The sequence below is a fragment of the Conger conger genome, chromosome 18 (genome assembly GCF_963514075.1).
Source record: "Conger conger chromosome 18, fConCon1.1, whole genome shotgun sequence".
Taxonomy (NCBI): domain Eukaryota; kingdom Metazoa; phylum Chordata; class Actinopteri; order Anguilliformes; family Congridae; genus Conger; species Conger conger.
The window spans coordinates 3,862,990-3,885,446 of NC_083777.1; the positions used below are offsets into that span (position 1 = coordinate 3,862,990).

At 44.7% G+C, this 22,457-nt stretch overlaps 1 protein-coding gene across 4 annotated transcripts in view; it reads right to left on the reverse strand.

Annotated features, from left to right (window-relative positions):
* Positions 1-7,035, reverse strand: part of vit (vitrin) — a 32,493-nt gene extending 25,458 nt beyond the window's left edge. For all 4 annotated transcript variants that reach the window (XM_061228210.1, XM_061228206.1, XM_061228207.1 and 1 more), the window contains exon 1: positions 6,746-7,035. The gene's annotated coding sequence lies outside the window, so the exon portion shown is untranslated. The remainder of the gene's footprint in view (positions 1-6,745) is intronic.
* Between the last annotated feature and the right edge of the window lie 15,422 nt (positions 7,036-22,457).

Consider the following 22,457-nt stretch of genomic DNA (forward strand, 5'->3'; position numbering starts at 1 on the left):
GAGCTGTCAACATGTCCATCCAAAGAAAAGCAATGTTTCTTTTACAGCTGCTTTAACAGCAACAATCACAAGGAATGATTTTCACGTCAGATTTACGTCTGCTGATATTTAAACCAAATTTTCTCTCTAAACGTGAAGCCAGGAATAAAATATCCATCCATCCATCCATTATCTGAACCCGCTTATCCTGATCAGGGTCGCAGGGGGGCTGGAGCCTATCCCAGCATACATTGGGCGAAAGGCAGGAATACACCCTGGACAGGTCGCCAGTCTATCGCAGGGCACACACACCATTCACTCACACACTCATACCTACGGGCAATTTAGACTCTCCAATCAGCCTAACGTGCATGTCTTTGGACTGTGGGAGGAAACCGGAGTACACGGAGGAAACCCACGCAGACACGGGGAGAACATGCAAACTCCGCACAGAGAGGCCCCGGCCGACGGGGATTCGAACCCAGGACCTCCTTGCTGTGAGGCAGCAGTGCTACCCACTGCACCATCCGTGCCGCCGGAATAAAATATGCCCACCAAAAATTTTTGCATTAAGCTTAACTCCTCATTTCAGCTGGTGGATACTCTTGCTCACACCACGGTCCGGCTGTTATTTGACAGTAGTTGGCTAGCACAGCCTGCCAGGCAGCTAAGGCAGCTGACTGCTGTACCTTGACCAGCCAGCAGGCTTCAGATTATTTTACACTGACTTCAAAGCACAATCACCATGTTTTGACTTCAAAGAACAATCATTGAGGATCTGAGGACCAGTGTCATGGTCTGCTTAAATGTGCAGCTACAACCAACTCCTAACAAACCCCCTTCACCAATTTCTTGGCATCCCCTCCTAACATCCAGACAAAACCTCATTGGTATCTCTTTTGTATTTGGTCAAAAATGTAAATTGTCTCAGTTTATAATTAGAATTACAATGAACAATTGTAACAGCGAGAGCCATACATGCCAAAAATACATTGAATGCTGTTGCTATGCAACATGGGACTTGTTTTTATATTCATGAGTATTATTACAATAGAGCTAAATTGTGGTTAGGAGCTGGTATTAGACAGTAACAACACTATCTGTGTGGAAACTTCAGTGTATGTGGACTATCCCATCACACACTTCAGTGACAGGCCTGATCCTGTGTTTGATTTCATAGGCATCGGCTCAAACCTGCTCTTCTGTCAGTTTGAAGGCTCAGTCAGAGGCCTCGCTGTGAACCACGTTTGCTATCTGCTGGCAGTGGTGCCGGAGGCAGCTAATCTTTCACACTGGTACACTGGAGCCGAACGAGATTAAATATGGCCACAGGGGGTATTGTGACCGGGCCTGTAAGGGAGGGAACATTGGCCTGAAATCTGAATGAATTGAGGTGTTAAACGAAGGATTCCAAAAGATCATTTACCGCCTTGTTTATGAGTGGTGGTCCTGTTGCTTCCTGTTCATCTTGTTTTCTCTTCTTGTGATGTGATTCATATCTGGGTAGCCATTTCTTTCAGCCTTGCTGATCTGTGAGTTTCAACACAGGGGGCTCATTCCAACCACTTCTTTTACCTCTTTTTTCTTTTACTTGCTCCTGACACGGAAATTGATCGAGGTCATCATCTTTAAGGACATTCCAACCCGTTAAATGTTCCTTCTTGGAGCTATAAGTAGATGTTAGGAACTCCCCATCTTTCATTTGGGCAAAAAACCCACACACTTTTTCAGAACGCGTGACGTATACATGATTGACCTGTGGATCCACCTCTCCCCAACTGCCACGCATATGCCACGTCTGTGACTGACAACTTATAACTGACAATTGAACTGAGGAAGGACATTCCATTCCAGCGAGTCCAGGGTACCTCATGTTCATTGTACGTCGCTCTGGATAAGAGCGTCTGCTAAATGCCATGTAATGTAATGTAATGTAATGTTGTGGTGCCAGGAAGGGCAAGTAGGGTGTTGTCCACCAGGTGGCAGCACTGGCCTTCACAGAGGTATGGACACAGCTGTGATGCATTGTAATCACTGTAGCTGTGGCCACTTACCTACGTAGGCTTCTCAGGCCTGGGGAGGGTTTTTTGTGGAAACGGTGGTCTGTTTGTGATTCATTTTCTTTGGATTATTCTGGTTGCCAGGTTTGCCGTTATTTAGGTATTTATGTTAAGTGTTTTGAAAAATAACTGGCGGTAATCCAATCTTTTTAAATTTGTGTGCCCTCTCCAGCCTGGTGAGGGCCAGTCATATCTCATAAACAGTGGCCCACCCACCCACCCATTTCTTATCTACTCCTCGCTGCTGTGTCATCAGCATGAATACTCTAACGCTATACACAGGTGTATCATTTTTGGGCTACTGTATCCAGGACAGTTCCCTGGGCAAACAATTTTGAGTATAGTGTTTCAACTAAACACTGATTTTCAACTAAAAATCTATTGCTGCAGTTGAGAGTTGGAGCCACACTTAAGGCTCAAAGCAGTGTCTGAAGAGGCTATCTGTCAGGGCTGCCTGCAACCTTTGGTTTACCAACCCTAGAGTCGTACATGCTCACACTAGTCTTTTTTGGTTAGCCTATTGTTTGACCTATTGTCTCTGTGGTCCTCACACCAATAACAGACTCCAAAGGCAATGAAAAGTGTTTGCTCAATGGTTACATGGTCTAGAGGAAAATCGCTTTATGTAATTACTCATTTGAAACAGCTTATCATTGAAAAATCTCCAATGATCCAGTCGAATGGAATGAAACCGCTAGCTGTGATTAGCATGGGTGTGCTGCTTTGTGTCTAAAATGGCACCAATGCACTAATCTCATGGTAATCCCAAAATTCCCTGCAGGGTGCCCACTCTCCAACTCTGTACCTAAGATTTAACTGCAAAGGAGTAATATATGATTTCGGGCAGCTTGTGTTTCTGTAAGAAGTCAGTTACTTGATTATTTTTCCATAGCTAGCGCACAGTGCTTTTCCCCGCTGTAAAATCCAGCTATGCCATCTTAATTGAGCTTGTTAAGCTGGTCATAAGATAGTCTAGATGGGTATGAGCTGGTCAACCAGCATGGCCAAGCTGGGCATAAAGCTGGTCTAGCTAGGTATGAGCTGGTCAACCAGCTGTTTCAAAGCTTAGCTTGAGCTGGTCAAACCATGTTGATTGTACTCTTCAGGGGTTCTGATTATCTGTATGTTTACACTAGGACTCAGACCTGCACTGTCCTCTCAGGTCCTCTTAGCACTCATACTTGTGTTTGATTTGCACTTCATTGTACGTTGCTCTGGATAAGAGCATCTGCTAAATGCCATGTAATGTAACGTCAAGCTGGGAGCTGGTCTGAACAGGTAACAACCTAGCTTGATCTGTTTTTTTCAGCAGGGTTTATCTTGTATCCCATAGCTAGTGATGGTGCTTTGTTCTGGATGAGGTTGTTCTAGTGATGGTGCTTTGTTCTGGGTGGGGTTTCTTTCTTTATCTTAGATTAGATAACAGGAGAAACAGGATGTTCAGCAGATGGCTCACTTATTCTAAAATGGCCACCAGGGAAGCGAAGATCAGACGGCAGCTGGTAGAACCGCGTCTGTCTGACACCTCACCCTCCCACTGCTCGTACACCCACCGTTTAGGGGCACAATGTGAGCGCATTCCAGGGAAACAAAACCCCAACGTTCAGAAAACGCTTATGTTCATGCTCAGATTTCAAACAGGATGACAGCATGCTGGGTTTAATTTCTCACTGGCATCTCTCCACCTTCACTCAACTCTGGAAACTGCTGCGAGACCCAAGTCTCCCTTTCAGTGGCTGCTTCTGAAAGTAAAAAAAAAAAAGCTATGCTGTATTTATAAGCTAAATATAAAAATACTTCTGGTGAAAATATTTGGCATTCCAGGAAGTCCTTCATCTCCTGCCAGCCATAAACTGATAAGTGAGGATGTTTCAAGTCATGTAAAATACAACACTACCCGAGCTTGGTTTTGCTGTATGATTTGGTGTATCAACCAAGACAAAATGTCTCCCCTTCTGTAGACGGAGCAGGTGTCTGTGGTGGGTGCACATTCCAGCTTTAAGCACCTTTCCTGATACTAAAGAGGGGCTCAGCTTTCACCGAATGAACTGTACAAGCCCGGGACGCTTGACAGCACTGATCTGACAAGTCTGTTTCATGAGGGTGGAAATTGAACCAAACTTCCTTTGGGAATTATTTCACAAGGGGAATGTTAAGCTCTTCCTGGACCAACCCTCATTGCGGTTGATCAGGTACAGTGTGTGACCCTACAATGACTTTTATTGTTTTGCTCTTGCTTTGTGTGACAGGCCTATACAAATGTGTTTTGAGTAATGGAACGTCTATGGTATTACAGGCCTTTAGGGAAGTAACAGAGTGTGTTTTCGAGTGATGGAACGTCTGTGGTGTGAGTAAAGCTGGTGAAAGGCCTTCTCAGTGGCCTACGGGCGTAGGTATTCTCTCGCACTTCGCCTTGTCTTCCTCGCGGCAGAAAGCCACTGAAAGACAGCTATACGTCTCCAATGGCAGCGCATGATTGGTTCTGGGGACAGATCAGTAACAAAGCCAAAAAAGCGTGTCCTCACATGACCATGGTGTGGGTTAATACCTCAGATACTCTCGTGTGAGACTGCAGCATGGTTTCTACTGCTCAGACTCTGTTCAGATGTTTTATAATGCCAAAACTCTGCAGAGCAAAATGTATACATCTTTAAATCTCTACAGTGTGAAATTAACTCAATGCAAAGTCCACAAAGCAAAATCTCTAAATAAGGCTAATGCTAGTGGAAAATATTTGATTCAATTGTATTTGGTTTGAACTTTTTACAGAAGACTGTCACAAAGACGCTTTACAGAAGCGTGCGGGCAAACACCAGGCCTAAATCCCCAAAGAGCAGGCACACGAGGTAAGACGAGGTATCAGTGGGGACATAAAAATATAATGGTAATACATTAGTGCGCTAGTATGCTGTCCGACCAGCTACCAGCTGTTTCAAAACATAGCTTGAGCTGGTCTGAACTGGTCAACCAGCAACCAGCTGTTTCAGAACCTTTTTTCAGCAGGAAAAGGTGCCAAAGAAGACAAATCACAAAGAGAAATAAGAGGTAGTATTCTGAGCTTTTCTCTTGTGGCTCCTTGGGAAAACTGCATGCCTATGTAATCAGTAGGTTTGTACAGGAGTGAGCTTTCCGAATGGGCATTCTGGACAATATCACCATCAGAAACACATTGCTTAGAGTGATGCACCATGGACTATTTCAGCCTTATTCATCAGTGTGATAAACGTATACGATAGTGTATATGCCCATAGCCTATATGCAAGCTGTAAGGCCAGAGAGAGGTCCTTTTTAAAATATCTCCATGCATGGGAGTCTCACTGGAGGAGCGGCCTCTTTGTGTTTAGATTGAGATACGCTGAAGCATGATGTGCAATGTAATCAGAGGAAAGAGGAAGATCCAGACAAGTATACAAGCTTTGACATGAAGCTCTCCGTGTGCTATGCAGTAGCAAAACCACTGCAGGCTTTCCCAGATACAAACTATGAAACTGAAGTTTGTTAAAAAAAATCTAAATTAAAGGAACAAAAATATCGTAATGGACCATTTGTACATCAAAATATGAGGAAGAATTGATTCTGAACACATTTTGTGCATGGGCTGGGGTGTCCTGGCACTGTAAGTCCCTAGTGTCAAAGGCAGCTGGGTACCTTTAAAAGGCTTTGAACTGAAAACAGATATGTCCCCGCAAGGTTACCACAACATTTCGTTCTGCATTCTATCCTGCAGAGGCAGTGCCTGGTGGCTGGTTTTTTTGTTTAGACTTTTTTCCTTTGAGGTATGTTGCTATAATATACGAGTCTGTTCAAGCTTTCTTGTGGACTCCATCAGACTTCCAGTTCCAATTAATTTGTCAGATTTTATGATAATGTTCTGAAAAGGATTGCCCTTGAATCAAAACAATTGATTTGGCAAGTATGCTTGTTAAGAAAGGAATATTAAGTGGTAGGCTAATCATTTTTCACGCTTTCCAAGGTTATGACAACGAGTTTCTACAAAAGCACCAAATGTAATTGGCATTGGCCGTGCGGGGAGTTGTCTGCCCGAGGGTAGTTTCAGAGGTGATCTGAAGAGGGGGCGCTGGTTTGGAAAATCTCAGAGAAATTTGCTGTTAGCTGACAGTGTAAAATGTATTGCTTTGGGCAATTGGTTCAAGTCTGTACTAGCTCTCCGTGCTGCAGAATCAAGCTGGTATCATAAATCTGGTCCACACGCTCATAAACCCGTTTGAAAAACAACGTCTGAAAATGAACTGGAAATCTCCTCGACAACCCCATCTAATACTTAATATTAAGCGACCTGTGCGTAAAATGGTTTGGTTTGATTTCTGTTAATCAAAGGCCAAATATGAACCAACAGAATTTAGCCTAAGTAAAAGTTTGTCGTCAATTTGTGCTGTCAATCACTTGATTCGATGTCAATCGAAAGTTTCCGCTTCAACGGTTATGGGCTACTATTAAAGGCAACAATTACACATTAAAAATTATAGGCAACATAATTCACTGTCTTTTGACAAGGATCTGCAATGACACGCAAAAATATCTGCGCGTTTTTCTGAATTACGAAATACATCTTTGCAGCAACCATTAACGAATCCCAGACCAAATGTGCGCAGCATTTGGAATTTAATGTAGCCAGAAATATTGCCAAATAATTAGATTAACAGAACCTGGCCACGGCAGAGTTGTGCGAAGTAAGGTGCATTTACCTTTATGAATTGAAATTGCCTCTCGGTCCTCTGATTTTCACTATTAAAATCCCAGTTTCCCAAACAGTCCCTGGGTCATGGTTGTAAAATCCAAATTGCAGTGCAAGTGAATGGTCTCACTGTATCCCCAGCAATGTTAGCACACCTTCTGCATTCCGTCCGTGCGCGGCGAGTCGCAGGGGAGCTCACTGTGAAGTGGGGATATGGGATGGGATGGGGCGAAAGTAACTCAGGTTCTCTTGCCCGTCCCACTCGGAGCAGGGTAAAAGCGATCAAGTGCATTCGCTCAGTCCGCTAAACCCAGGGATGCTCGCGCGTTCGGATTGCACTCAGAGCGCTGACGCGAGTTTTTCCACAGATTTTCTTGAGATAAGACTTCTTGAGCGTCTCCGAGTCTATTTTTCTTCGAGTGATGTAATTCATGTTCATTCTAAATACGCTGACGTTTGACAGGCTGTACGTCGGGTGCACAAACACCCAATTGTGAAAAACACCCAATATATAACAGTTTAGGCATACAGCCATTGAATATTGTGTCGGACAATTTTTTTAATGAACTGAAATGCAAGCATTAACTTTGTTTTCTAGAGCGTCTTCACATAGTGGATAAGTTATGCTACTTCCACAGTTACGTTTTCCTTTAGCTGTGACATTTAAATCGCCTTTCAAATAGTTTAATAGGCAAGTCATCAATTTCCTTTCATGAAGACCTACATTGATTGGGCGAAAAAATGTTTTGATAGCCATATAGGAAATCGTTGAATCATCATTTTCAATATATTTGTTTATTTCTATGAATAATTTATTATTCACCTCATACAATGGTGACATTTTAATGAAAAGGGCAAAAACAAGTAGCCACTGTGTGTGATCCCAGTTTCCAGATTTTTCCAGCAGGCATTGTGCCCTTTCTGCATGTGTAGACCCTGGCATTATGCTCTGGGTGAACGGCAGGGGAAATGTCAGGTTTTTGGCCATGACATTGAATAAGTCGAACCGCACAAGAGCTCTTTATCCCTAAAGAGTAGACTGGCAGGGAGGAGTGGACGGAGTCTCTAGCTTGTGTCTGTGTGTGTGTCTGTGTCTGTGTATGTCTACAGTATGTCTGTGTGTGTGAGTAAGTGGGCATGTGTGTGTGCGCATGTATGTACACGTGTGTGTGTGTAGGTGTGTGTTTGTGTGCGTTTCAGCTTTCCCGCTCTGATCCCTACAGGATCGCGGTTTACCGTGACTCATCCAGGGGGCTGGCTGTGGGTGGCGGGTTCAAAGGGCAGCGTGTAGGTGCGGGGCAGTGTGTCCACGGGGGGGCTCTCTGGGGGGGGGGGCGTCCCACACGGGTGCGAACACCACGGACAAACAGGCTCATCCACATGAGGACACACTGTCAAAGCCCCCCCTCTCCCACGGAGGATACGAGCCCTCTGACCAGGGAACATGCTCACCATCTGGAGAGAAACCCACAAAAACTCTCACCCGACTATCCTTGCCTAAAACCTCCCCGTCTCAAAATGGCCGCCTCAGCCATCTCTCAGACCATCACAGCACAGGAATGAGGTGAATGCACCAGAGAAGTGCATTAATGGGCCTGACTGATGTGTGGGTGGGTGGGCGCCCGTCAGTTTGATAATAACTCTGAGCGGCCCGGGGTAAAGACTCTGTTGTGCTGATGTGAGTTACAGACGGTACAGACGGTACAGACAGCGGACCAGCCCCGGGGTAAAGACTCTGTTGTGCTGATGTGAGTGACGTTACAGACGGGACAGACAGCGGACCAGCCCCGGGGTAAAGACTCTGTTGTGCTGATGTGAGTGACGTTACAGACGGGACAGACAGCGGACCAGCCCCGGGGTCCTTTCCACCGCACCTCGCCGTCTGGGGCTCCCGCCCCACCCCTCTCATTAAAGCTAAAGCGGGTCCCTTTCCCTGCAACCGCCCAATCAGCTGGCCTCTTGGAGCCAGACAGCATAATCACAGACGACGTAATGACAGCGCAGACTTCCACCTTCACTCTGCGTTTTCACTGCCCTCTTCAGAAAGGAAAGTGCTGTGATATGCGCTCTCTCTTCCCAGAAGGGATATTATCTCGGAGCGGCCCCTCGTGCGACGGTCTTCTGAAGCCGCGCCGTGTTTTATGTTCCCCGCTGTGGGAGCGCAGACGCCAGGGCTGCCGGGACAGACGGTCTAATATGAGCGTCTCTCACTTTGGGGCGGGGGCTCATTTCTGCAGCGCACTGAGTCATGGAGTGGCCCTTAAACCGGTGGTGGGGAATGCGGGCCGATAGCATCGCCTAACCCCCAACCCAGCCCCCCTGGGGAACCCCTGCCACCGCTCCCCCAGCCACTCCTGAGACAGGGCTGGCCGCGCTATAAGGGCCCCCATTGTCCAGGGCGCACGGCGCCCCTTTGATGCAGCGAGCCGATCGTTAGCGTGTCGCTAACTGCACTCGGCCCCGACACGTCTGCCCACCGCGAAGCCTGGGGCCCTTATGCACAGACACATGACCAGGGGGCCTTATGCACAGACATGCGACCAGGGAGCCTTATGCACAGACACATGACCAGGGGCCCTTATGCACAGACACATGACCAGGGGCCCTTATGCACAGACACACGACCAGGGACCCTTATGCACAGACACACAATCAGGGAGCCTTATGCACAGACACACGACCAGGGAGCCTTATGCACAGACACATGACCAAGGAGCCTTATGCACAGACACACGACCAGGGACCCTTATGCACAGACACACAATCAGGGAGCCTTATGCACAGACACACGACCAGGGAGCCTTATGCACAGACACATGACCAAGGAGCCTTATGCACAGACACACGACCAGGGGCCCTTATGCACATGTGAACAGGTGAAGAAATTGCCTGAGTCCGAGGTGGGATTTGAACCCCGGCCTCTCACTTGTCCAAATTATTTGTTGAACGAACGCGTTACCAGTCAGCTAAAGACGAACTCGCCTCTGGCCAAGGGCAACAACGTTCTTTTGAATTTGAGGGTTACGTCATCGGGGAGTGTTGTCGCGATAACCTGCTACCAGCCTTCGCTTTCACTGCACCATCCGTGCTTACTAGCGAACTAGCTGAGCTAACCATGCTACACACAGACACGTGACCAGGGGCCCTTATGCACAGACACGCGACCAGGGGTCCTTATGCACAGACACGCGTGTGCGGTTACCATGTTACATGGTATATATATTTTTCACCCTGAAGGAGACACTGGGGGAGACATTAGCTCAGGAGCAGTCTGAAGGTTCCCAGTTCGATCCCCCGCCCAGCGTGTAGAAGTGTCTGCATTGCTCTCAATTGTCAGGTCTCAGGACAAGCGCAACCAGGAAGTTTGCAGATACTTTTATTCAGCGCAGGGCAGATTGACCAGGCAGGGGTCAATTGCCGGCAGCCAGAAGCAGCCGGGATAATCAGAGGCATGTTTGATGTCACAACCAAAAGTCTGAACACAGTAAGGCAGTCCAATAAGGCAAAGGTACAAAGGCTAATCCAGAAATCGAAAAACCAAAAGCCCAATCAGAGTTTGGCAAGACAGATCAAACCTAAGACAGGAGCATGAAACAGACAGTCTGGAAAACGCTGGAAAGACTGAGGTAAGCACATTACAATCTGGCAAAGAATAGACAAAGACATATGGGTATTATACACGGGTAAATTAACTGAAATGACAAACGGAACTGAATTCATGAATGAAAGGACCACGGAAAGAGCGTAGACAAAAAAACACAAACACAGGACAAGAAACAGAAAACGGCAAAACAAAAGAACACAGATCAAGTAATTTTTTCTTCTCTGAGGTTCTGTTTGTCTTAAAAAACAAGGGGGTATATCATGAAGCAGGATTACAGAGTTCACTGAGTAAAACCTGGAACTCTTTGAAAACTGGAACATGGGCTGAAGTAAGTTTTACTCTGTGAACTTATCTAGCTAACTCAGTAATCAGACACAATCCAACACATTCACTGAGTAAGATCCACCCAATCAGAGACATTCACTGAGTAAGATCCACCCAATCAGAGACATTCACTGAGTAAGATCCGCCCAATCAGAGACATTCACTGAGTAAGATCTGCCCAATCAGAGACATTCACTGAGTAAGATCCCCCCAATCAGAGAAATTCACTGAGTAAGATCCACCCAATAGAGACATTCACTGAGTAAGATCCCCCCAATCAGAGAAATTCACTGAGTAAGATCCACCCAATAGAGACATTCACTGAGTAAGATCCCCCCAATCAGAGAATGTCACTGAGTAAGATCCACCCAATCAGAGACATTCACTGAGTAAGATCCACCCAATCAGAGACATTCACTGAGTAAGATCCACCCAATCAGAGACATTAACTGAGTAAGATCCGCCCAATCAGAGACATTCACTGAGTAAGATCCCCCCAATCAGAGAATGTCACTGATTGGGTGGATCCTACTCATACCATCCAAACACAGGCCAGGGACAGGCTTCTGCTGATACATTCTGCTGCACGAAGGAAAAGAGAATAATCAAAAGCAGAAATCCGCCAATCAGATCGCAAGCTCCGCCATCAGCGTGTACATTTCCACTCCAGGAACCAAAGGTCATTCCATCGCTCAGATGTGTACGACCTGGGGCAGCTGACAAGAATTATATTTCTCACCTTCAACCCATGTCTGAACTAGTCTGGACAAGCAATGCATATTCACTCAATTTCCCAGCATCCATAGCCCTCACCCCACTCCACCCACCCCCTGACACACATGCTGATAGGTGGATGGACCTCACCAATTCTGTCAACATACAAGTGCTGCAGGGTGTGACCATTATTGTTTGTGCAACACAATGGCCCTATTGAGGAATAATATTGAACACTTTTTTCATTGGTTGAAGTGTAACCTACAGTTGTGGGGCAGAAATGGAAGATGTGACCTTTCTCCTTTTTAACAGAAAGGTCTTTGTAAATGCTTTAACTCTGTACGAAGTCCGAAATGCTCGGGCACAGAGGCACGGCATTGTTGAATAGTCATGAATATCAGATTGTGACATTCTATAAACAAACAGTTCTTTTTTTAGCAAGGCCTTTCCTTGTGTACCTCAAGCTAGGAGAAAAGCTTTTTGTTCGCAAAAATTCTTTGAATTTAGTGACGTGGTGGACAATTGTAAAGAGCTTCTGACCTGGAATGTTTTACTTAGGTATTAGGTGTAATTGAGCGCAAGTGTAGTGTCAGGCGAATTCAGGTAAACTCCTTTTCGGCAAATAATTTTACACAGCAGCTGTTCCCTGTGGTTACAGCTAGCTCTCACATTTTTGTTTTAGAGGACTGAAATGTTTTACTTAAAAGTGATTGATGCTTAGCCCTGTGTTAAAAAGGACAGAAATTACTACATTCTTCTCTTCTAATAAAGATTCTTGTTCAATTTTTACAATGGAAATTGTTTACGAGCATACCTCTGAGAGTCAAGTTGAAACAATGCTTGAATATTTAATATTTGAGTGAAATCTAACATTAAATAGAAAACTTACATTAAATTTAAAAGTAAAAGTAAATTAAGTAATTGTCATTAATTGGGGTTTACTTGTATAATTGCAGGGCTGATTAAACATCATATTTCATGTCTAGTACATATTTTAGCAAATCATTATCTCCTTAGTTGTCTAAATGGTGGGCACGATCACGGAAGATCTCCACACAATCAAAGGAAATGGCGTACTTGGAAGGAAATAATTGTACGTGCATCGCAACATTATTTTGGATTCGCAAGGGAGCAATTCATGACAAGATATTACCATCTGCGATTGAAAGTCCTCAGAAATCCCTTTTGTGAACTTGCGCCCAAGATGATACAAGTGTATAATTCTGGCACAGAAGCAGTCGAACACAGCACGTTATTCTAAAGAGTCTTGGATAAATGTAATCTAAAGCAGATCTACAACTCGTTTACATTCCCCTCAATGCGCAGACAGGAAACAGGAAGTTGGCGATTGTAACCTCTGTTAGGGTGGCGGCCATTGATATACCTGGTGACACTGATGACTGTCCAGGTGTTAACACTGACCAGACCAGAGAGCAAGGTGTTAACGCTGACCAGACCAGAGAGCAAGGTGTTAACGCTGACCAGACCAGAGAGCAAGGTGTTAACGCTGACCAGACCAGAGAGCAAGGTGTTAATGCTGACCAGACCAGAGAGCAAGGTGTTAATGCTGACCAGACCAGAGAGCAAGGTGTTAATGCTGACCAGACCAGAGAGCAAGGTGTTAATGCTGACCAGACCAGAGAGCAAGGTGTTAACGCTGACCAGACCAGAGAGCAAGGTGTTAATGCTGACCAGACCAGAGAGCAAGGTGTTAACGCTGACCAGACCAGAGAGCAAGGTGTTAACACTGACCAGACCAGAGAGCAAGGTGTTAATGCTGACCAGACCAGAGAGCAAGGTGTTAATGCTGACCAGACCAGAGAGCAAGGTGTTAATGCTGACCAGACCAGAGAGCAAGGTGTTAATGCTGACCAGACCAGAGAGCAAGGTGTTAATGCTGACCAGACCAGAGAGCAAGGTGTTAACGCTGACCAGACCAGAGAGCAAGGTGTTAATGCTGACCAGACCAGAGAGCAAGGTGTTAATGCTGACCAGACCAGAGAGCAAGGTGTTAACACTGACCAGACCAGAGAGCAAGGTGTTAATGCTGACCAGACCAGAGAGCAAGGTGTTAACACTGACCAGACCAGAGAGCAAGGTGAAGAAGCGATGCACCTGGGGAGACAGGTGTCTGTCACTGATCAGACTGAAAGGTTAACGGCTCTCTGTAACGAGGAGGCTCAGCCAGCTGAGACTATTACAGTCCCCTCCATAATGTTTGGGACAAAGTCCCATCATTTATTCATTTTGTTCTGTACTCCACAATTTTAGATTTTTTTTTTTTTAATTGCATGTGGTTAAAGAGCACATTGTCAGATTTGAATAAAGGGCATTTTGGTACATTTTACTTTCACCATGTAGGAATTACAGCAGTGTTTATAGATAGTCCCCAAATTTAAGGACACCATAATGTTTGGGACACAGCAATGTTATGTAAATGAAAGTAGTCATGTTTTTCTTTGCATGCCATAACTTCCTGATGTCTGTGACCTATCAACATCATCAGAGTCTGGATATCTTATTTTCAGGATGTCCTACAAGTAATACTAAAACTCTTTGCATTTGAATGGATCGTAATGGGAATTGGGGGTTGGGACTAGATTCAGCAGTAAATTGTGCTGATACATTATGGAGCACATTTGTTGGCTAAATGGCTTTAAGTCATCAAGGGTCCAAGGTATCAGATAAGCCTCAAACCACGGTACTGCTGCCAGATATGCAGTAGATACAAAAATAATGATTTAAACAGTCAGGTGGCTTTTTGTCTGGCTCAAAAAAAGTGACCTCCCACTCTCTGTGACATCATACACAACATGGCAGCCTGCTCTCTGTGACAACATACACAACCCAGCTGACAACATGGCAGCTCCCAGGATCCCCTCGTTCCTGCACGCTCAGAAATAAAGGTGCAAAAAGTGCCTAAAAAGGTACAAATGCTTGTCGCTGGGGCGGTACGCTATAGGTACATACAACTGTACCCCTAGCAATATTTCATTAATTTGTACCCTTTTTACTTGAAAAACGTTCTCATTTGCACCCAAAGAGAACATTACTGCACAATTTGATCCTTGAAGAGCAAAAATGTTCCTCCACTGTCACTGACTGTGCCCTGACTGTGGTGCCACCAGAGCCAGTGTGTAGAGGACAGATGTGCCTGCTCTGGAGGACCTGGAGGCTCGGCTATCCAAACCTGCAGGACAGGCACCTATATGATAACAAATGGCTGCAGTTAGTCTGTATATTGAAGCCAGACCAAAGTCTTCTGCAGCAGGTTAATATTTCAGGCATTCTTCCCTAGGGGACCAGCTGCATAGACCACCAATGCCTTTCCGCTACTGCCTGTTGGACTGGATCAGTTTTGAGTCTTAATCTTGTTATATAATCTAAAGTCCCAATCCCAAATTCCAAATTATATAATTCCAATCCCAAATCCCAAATTATATTATCCCAATCCCAAATTCCAAATCCCTCCTCTGCTAACAATCCAGGCTGCTATGCCAAACCCAGAGTTTATCCCCAATAGAAATCGGTCAGGCCCACAGGCTACTCACGATCACTGTGTTCATGAGCTCAGAAGGTTCTTTCCTTTTAAGGAATGCCTCCTGATTATCCTAATTCATAACCCCACTCTCTACACTATGCAGTCATTTATATTCGGTATTACTTAGGTATTACTTTATGAGGTAGACCTGTACACCAGCTTTTAATGCAAATATTCAATCAGCCAAGCACGTGGTAGCAACTAAATGCATAAAAGCATGCAGTCTGTTGAAATGTTTTTTAGACCAAATTTCAGAATGGGAAAGAAATGTGATCTCAGTTACTTTGACCGTGGAATTATTGTTGGTGCCAGACAGAGTGGTTTGAATATCTGAGGAACAGCTGATCTCCTGGGATTTTCACGCACAACAGTCTCTGAGCAGCATCCAGTGAGCAGCAGTTCTGCGGGCAGAAATGCCTTGTTAATGAGAGACGTCAGAGGAGAATGGCCAGACTGGTCAAAGCTGACAGGAAGGTGACAGTAACGCAAATAACCACACATTACCACAGTGGTATGCAGAAGAGCATCTCTGAACACACAATGCATCAAACCTCTAAGTGGATAGGCTAGCAGCAGAAGACCAATAAGTCTAATAAATACCTAATAAAGGGGTCACTGAGCGTACCTGTAAAAGATTTATGGAATGTCAGAAAAGGCAAAGGTAAAACTCAGCAAAAAATGTAATGGCTATAGAATCAGTTGCAAACATAAGAGGAAAACAATCTCCTAAAGATTGATGGGCTTTGTGTCAGAGAGCACACTCATGTTTCAAACAGCAGAATCATCTGCCCCACCTTCTCTTTGGCGGAAGAACGACTGGGGTCAGAGGTCAGGAATGTTTTACTGCTCAGGTGGACTGCACTTGCAGATCAGAGGTGTGTTTTACAAGTGTCTTCCCAAGGTGTGTTTTCTTTCTTTCTTTCTTTTTAATAAGCCTAAAACAGAAGGCACAAAAAGGCATATTATTGCCATTTCTGCTCTAGCTTTTGCGAATGCGACTTTTGAATGCGTGCGCTAATGCTACGAACGAGGGAAGATAGCTGAGCAGCATCCTAAGTGTTGGAGTGGGATTCTGTTCCTGTTCGTGAAGTGTGTGGGGCCTGCCTGCATTCTCCACCAATCGCCCGTCCCGGGGTTAGGGTTAGGGTTAGGGTTAGAGGCGTGTGGCGGGCCCCTCTGTCTGACCCTGTCATCCTGGAGCTGTGCCGTTGGGACCCTGCTGCGAGGCGGCTTGGATTGCTGGGCCTGGCCCCCTGTGGATCCCCGTTTCTGCCCTGTCACACAGACAGATATCGCCCGTATAACCCGCTAATGCCTCTCACATGCCCGGGGAATGCAGCCCAGTCAGGATGACATCTCATCATCATCAAAGATTATCCGCCGTGTCATACCATGGGCCTGATGTCCTTCTCAACATATTCATCATCTTTCTTCTGATTCCTGACCCAGTGCTGGTGTGCATAGTCACAAAGCTGCTTTGGAACATGGAATTTCAGTTTCCGATAGAAATGCTTAAATGCTCATGAATGTTGCCCAGGTCTGCACCCGCAAATCTAGCCTCAGTGATGACTTTTTCTCACCAATTCCTGCTGTACAGATTCTGACTGGAATTCTCTCAGTACTACTGATGATGAGTTTGAGTTAGAAACTTATATAGTGGCAGTGTTTCTAGAGAGCAAAATCGCTGTCAGATTATGAACATTTAAAGAAATATTTGCTATGATACGGATTCATTTTTTCATGTTGTATCGATTGGTTTGGACCCTTGCCCTTTGAGTAGATACTTCAATCAATCAAAATTTTGACTGCCACCCTGCCAAATGGATACTATTACAGCCAGATGAACCCTATCTTTGAGATTCAAATACAGATGTTCCACACCTGCAAAGCAGCCACACTTCCTGAGTCTAAAACTGAATTTTTTTCAGTTAAACTGAACCTGAGTTCTTATCTTGAGAACCATGTTACATGACATCTTGCCATGCCTGAGGATCCATTTTGTCTGATGTCTTTCATTTACAATTAAAATAATACATGTATATGAGTCTGATGAGGTAGTGGACAGGAGAACTTTATGGCATGAAAAGTGTGAAGGTCATATACTCTTTATGCTGATGAAATATACTTGCATTCTAAAACTTTTCTAGTGCAACATCACATACGCGCCAGTCCCAATTGAAACCTAGTCAAACAGTAAAAGCTTTGTTTTGGAGGTATAAATACTTCCATTACTGGCATTTAGCAGAGCAATAAAGATTTTTTTTAAAGTATCCGTTCATACAGGTGGATATATTCCAAAGCAATTCAAGTAAGATACATTCGAAATTAATTAGAAATTAGTAACACCAGTTTCCCAACTGGGAATCAAATTTAACAAGACCAGTTCCCTACCACTGAGATCTGTGACATGTGATGGAGTTTGCCAGCTCCCTTCTCTTTGCAAGCGATTTATGTCATATGTGTGGAGACTCCAGTGAGCAATTACTATACTGTACATGGGTAAGGAATTGTATAGATTAATGTAGATAAATATTGTGGTAAAAATCGCCTTTGGTAAGAGAAGGAAGTTCCAAAGGACTTGAGAAATTCAAAACCATGGCGAAAAATCATATCCAGGCAAATACCAGCAGTTACACAGGACATTAAACTTGTGGTATAAAATCTATGCAATATGTGGATAGATTGAAAAGATACCCTTGCAGGAATGTACACATGCCTGTTTCATTTGTATATTTCCATATTTTGTGGGGGGAAAAGTTGTAGGAGTTGTCAGAAGGTTTTACATGAAGCCATTCAGGTAGGAAAATCACGTTTAAAAGAAAAAAAAAACTTTGGTGTTTACATGAAAGTTCCGGAGGCTTATGAAAATCACCCAAAGGTCATGGTTTAACACCACCATGGTTGTGTTAATACTGTAGTTATTTTTGTCACCTGAGCTGAACTTGAAGCCATGTGAAAGACTATTATTCTTCGTCTCACTCTGTACATTAATAACATGGCTGCTGTTCAAACCCTTTCGAGCCTCCATACCGGACCGTGCTCTGGACCATGTGCTTAAATCATGCACACGTGTGCCATGTGCTCACCATGTGCCTGCATTATGCGCTTGTTCCGTTGACCGTGCGGGTCCATTCTCTTGGTGTTCTGTGTCTGAGAGCGACCAGGACTGACTCTCTCTCTCTCTCTCTCTCTCTCTCTCTCTCTCTCTCTCTCTCTCTCTCTCTCTCTCTCTCTCTCTCTCTCTCTCTCTCTCTCTCTCTCTCTCTCTCTCTCCAGTGTTCTGCACAGAAATACAACGGGGATCTGGGGGTTTGTAAGCTGATTATGGTTTAACCTTCAGCCCACATGGAAACCAATGTAATCAGGAATTCTTTGTGTGAATTTAGCGCTGTTTAAGGAACTGACCAAATGGCATCACTCAGGCTCTCTTCAGCAAGCTATTAGTAGGACCTTGAGTTTTCCCTCTCCACATCAGCTAATGTGTGGTGAGCAATCGGCACAAAATGGCTGCCATGCATCAATCAGGTGGGCGCTACACATTGGTGGTGCGTGTGAAAACCACTTCATGTTTCTCTGAGATAATGTACAGATGCGCTTTGACCGTGACAGCGTGCGGTCTTTGAAGCTGCCGGTTAAAGAAGTGCTGAAAGGCTCGAAGCAGAGCGTGTGCGATGTTCTCTTGTGGAGGCTCTCTTTCAAGGCTGCGACATTTCAAAAACCAGCGACCTTAACTGAGGACAAGCGATTTCGATCCTGGTACACACCATATACGCCATGCTGCGCTGTCAACAGGAGGGAAAGGTTGTTAATTGACAGACAGTGCTTGAATAGTGCAGTCTATAAGCATTTGGACAGTGGTACAAACATTTCTGTTCTTTTGGCTCTGTCCTCCAGCACACTGGATTTGAAATGACACAATAGATATGAGGGTAAAGCCGACACAGTATCTCTTCATTTGAGGATTTTTACATCCATATCAGGGGATCCATGTTGGAATTACATCCCTTTTTATCTGTAGTCCCCCCCCATTTTAGGAGTAATTGGACAGGTGGCTTCTCAGCCTTTCCTGAATAGTCAGGTGTATTCAATCACGTCTTTAATGCATGCATAAGAAAGCTTTCAGTATCTAGTCTATTATTGGCATTTATCAACATGAGGACCAGAGTTCTACCGATAAAAGTCAAGGAAGCCTGAGGCTGAGAAATATATATTTTTTAAACTGTCAGAGACAAACAATAGGCCTACCGTTTGGAACATCATTTAGAACATCATTAAGAAGAATAATTGCTGTAGAATGTGATACTAAAATAATCTAATCATTGTGTATTTGAACTTGATATCTGTAGTTTGATGTCTTTTAGAGGCTCGTTTTCTGGACTGTATTGACCCCGCTGTGTGTCCTTATTTATGCCTCCCAGTTCATCAAGTTCTGGCTCCGATGGAGGTTAAGTGTTTGAGGACAGAAAGTCCCCCTTAAAGACGGGTGAATGCCGTTAAACAGGCTTTGTGCTGGATCTCTGGCAGCCGGTCAAAGCTCTGGCCTTTCCCAGTCTGGCTCAGCTTTTCTGTTCACCACTATAACAAGCCAGAACAAAGGAAACTATTTTTAAGAGTTTTGTGCTACGTGTGTGAGAGATAATTACTGCGTTATTTTTGGGGCTTTTCTTCACTTTACATATGTTTCAAATTTTTCCTAGAGACATGTTTACCCATGCCTGGGGAACTAAACTTTAGCCACTTGGGAGAGGAAGGGGAACAGCCCAAAATGGCTGTGTGTAAATGTGCCAAACCAGTCCTCACCTGACAGGATGTTGTCCCGGATGCTGCAGGAGTAGCCGAACACAGAGATGCAGGTGTGTTGATCACTGTGCTGTTTGCAAACCAGGAGAGCCAGCCTGTGCTAACATGCACATATACATACACATCATGTACACATGTGCACACACACACACACACACATACTGTCTGTTTAAGAAAGTGTCCCAGCCAACTGTAATTAATTGCAGTTTAGCTGCTGTATCTGATTTCCCCTCTTCCTGCTGCTTGTGATCTGTGCGCTGTGTGCTCTGAGAGCAGCAGCCATGCCCTCCACACACACAGCCCTGCCGCGGCGCTAACACCGCCATAGAGCAACGCGTTACACGCACATCAGAGGCCAAGGTTGAGTTTGAGAAACCTCTTCGATCCCTTCAAAGGCGTTGTGCACTGTACAGATTATATCGTCTGATGTTACGCTCATAAAATCTACAATGTTTGACATTTGACATAACCTGACATCATCTGTTATGTCATCTTGTGACAGCTGTTATGTCATGTGTATGACAATGTTATGTCAGCCTTATGGCGAGGCGTTAGAGAAAAGTGTTCCCTTCTGAAGTAATGAAGTGTTTTTAAAAATCAGTGATGTGAGTGAAAAGATATTTATTCAGTGTCAAACTGTAAATATTCTGTTGTTTGGGGACAGTCATTCTGATAACACATTATGACTGTACGATTATAAGGATATTTAGAGATGGGAATGTTTTTGTAGCAGACACTTTTTTTGCCTGTTCAAGACAAACGTATTTCTCTGCATGAAAGAGCGGTTTGTGGCCAGAGTGTTTTTCAGCTGCCTCACAATCTGTCAGCTGCAAGGCATGTGAGTGGAGAAAGGTCCGCTAACTTCAAGTCCAGTTAAGTTATTGCCTGCTCCTGTACCAAAGTGGACTCGTAATTTAAATGCAGCTTGACAGTCTACCCTTCACTGACGTAGTGATCTGTTCATTCCCAGATCACACAGAGAAATTCCCCTGTGTTTCATCAGCCGACGGTCCCAAAACGATCACAAATCATTGTTCAATGGCAGGTTTTACAGTCCGTACTGTTAGGGGAACCAATCGGAACCACTCGCAGACGCCAACATGTAGTTTAATCAAAGTACACCGAAAAGCACTGATGTGGTCAAGTCCAGGCAGGGCAAAGCCCAAAAGCAGGCAGAGGTCAAAGCCGGGAGATCAATCAGTGGGGCTGCAGAACAGGAGGGCTGAAGGGTAGGAGCCGGGTACGGGAAGCAGGTGAGCTGGAGCAGGACTGGATGACACAAGAACTCAGTGACCGGAACTCGGTGACAGGAACTTGGAGACAGGAACTCAGTGACAGGAACTTGGTGACAGGAACTCAGTGACAGGAACTCGGAGACAGGAACTCAGTGACAGGAACTCGGAGACAGGAACTCAGTGACAGGAACTCAGGAGACAGGAACTTGGAGACAGGAACTTGGGAGACAGGAACTTGGAGACAGGAACTCAGAGACAGGAACTCGGAGACAGGAACTCGGAGATAAGAACTCAGTGACAGGAATTTGGAGGCAGGAACTTGGGAGACAGGAACTTGGAGACATGAACTCAGTGACAAGAACTCAGTGACAGGAATTCAGAGACAGGAACTTGGAGACAGGAACTCAGGAAACAGGAACTTGGTGACAGGAACTCAGTGACAAGAACTCAGCGACAGGAACTCAGAGACAGGAACTCGAGATGCAGGGCACAAGACAATCTGGCACGAAACAGGGAAACAGTTAGGCTTTTATACAACACTGATGATGAGACAATGAGATACAGGTGAGACAATTACAAACATAGGAAACACTTATGAGGTACAGGGGGTGTGGCCAGGTAATCAGGAGAAAAGAAAAACATGAAGCGGAACATAGACAGAAAAGACATAGAAAAGGGGAAACAGGGAAATTCTACTAACTAAAACATGGGCACGGAACGTCAAAGAAAAACATGAAACGGAACATTAAACAATACAGGTACTAAGAACAGGGTGAGAACACAGAAACAGACTGTGAGACGGGAGCACTAGACGTGAAACCATACTAAAACAGTCCATACTGAAACCAGTATGTTTCATAAAAAATAGCTTTCATCTAGCAAATTGACTAGTCTTAGTTTGACGGAGGGAAGCTGAATCCAGCTGAAGAACATAATGTAAACATGTATGATGTGCTGCCTTTGACGCAGATTATTTAATTCTTTAATCATGCGCAGAGTCCAGAGAAAAGTCCTGATATTCGCCTGTACTGCACTTCAAGGACCACACAGACAAAGCTCTTTCTGGGACCATGGGAGTATACCAAGTATACGAAAAACCTGTAATAGTAGCCCACTGAGCAATCCTTCTGTCCTGTTAAAGGTAAATGGATGAATACCATTTTCATTTATCAGGGTACGCTAGAACCACATCTGTTTTTGGAAATGTCTCAAGTATCAAATATCAAAGATATGAGTGTCTTTAATTAGTTTCAGTGCAGCAATAAAAGTTTGATGAAAATATCTGCAAGTATCCGAGATCACTCTGATGTAGCCTGCGATGGTCTCTCCTTGTTCCGATGCTCTTCATCCATGAGGCTGAAATTATTATTCATCCACGGAATATTGACTGCTTGTAGAGGCGCCTTCATGAACACGTCTGTGTTGTATTTGCTGCCACTGCATGAATCACTGCTGTTCCCTCGTAGGTAGGTTTACATAAAACGCCGATGCGATTCAGGTGCAA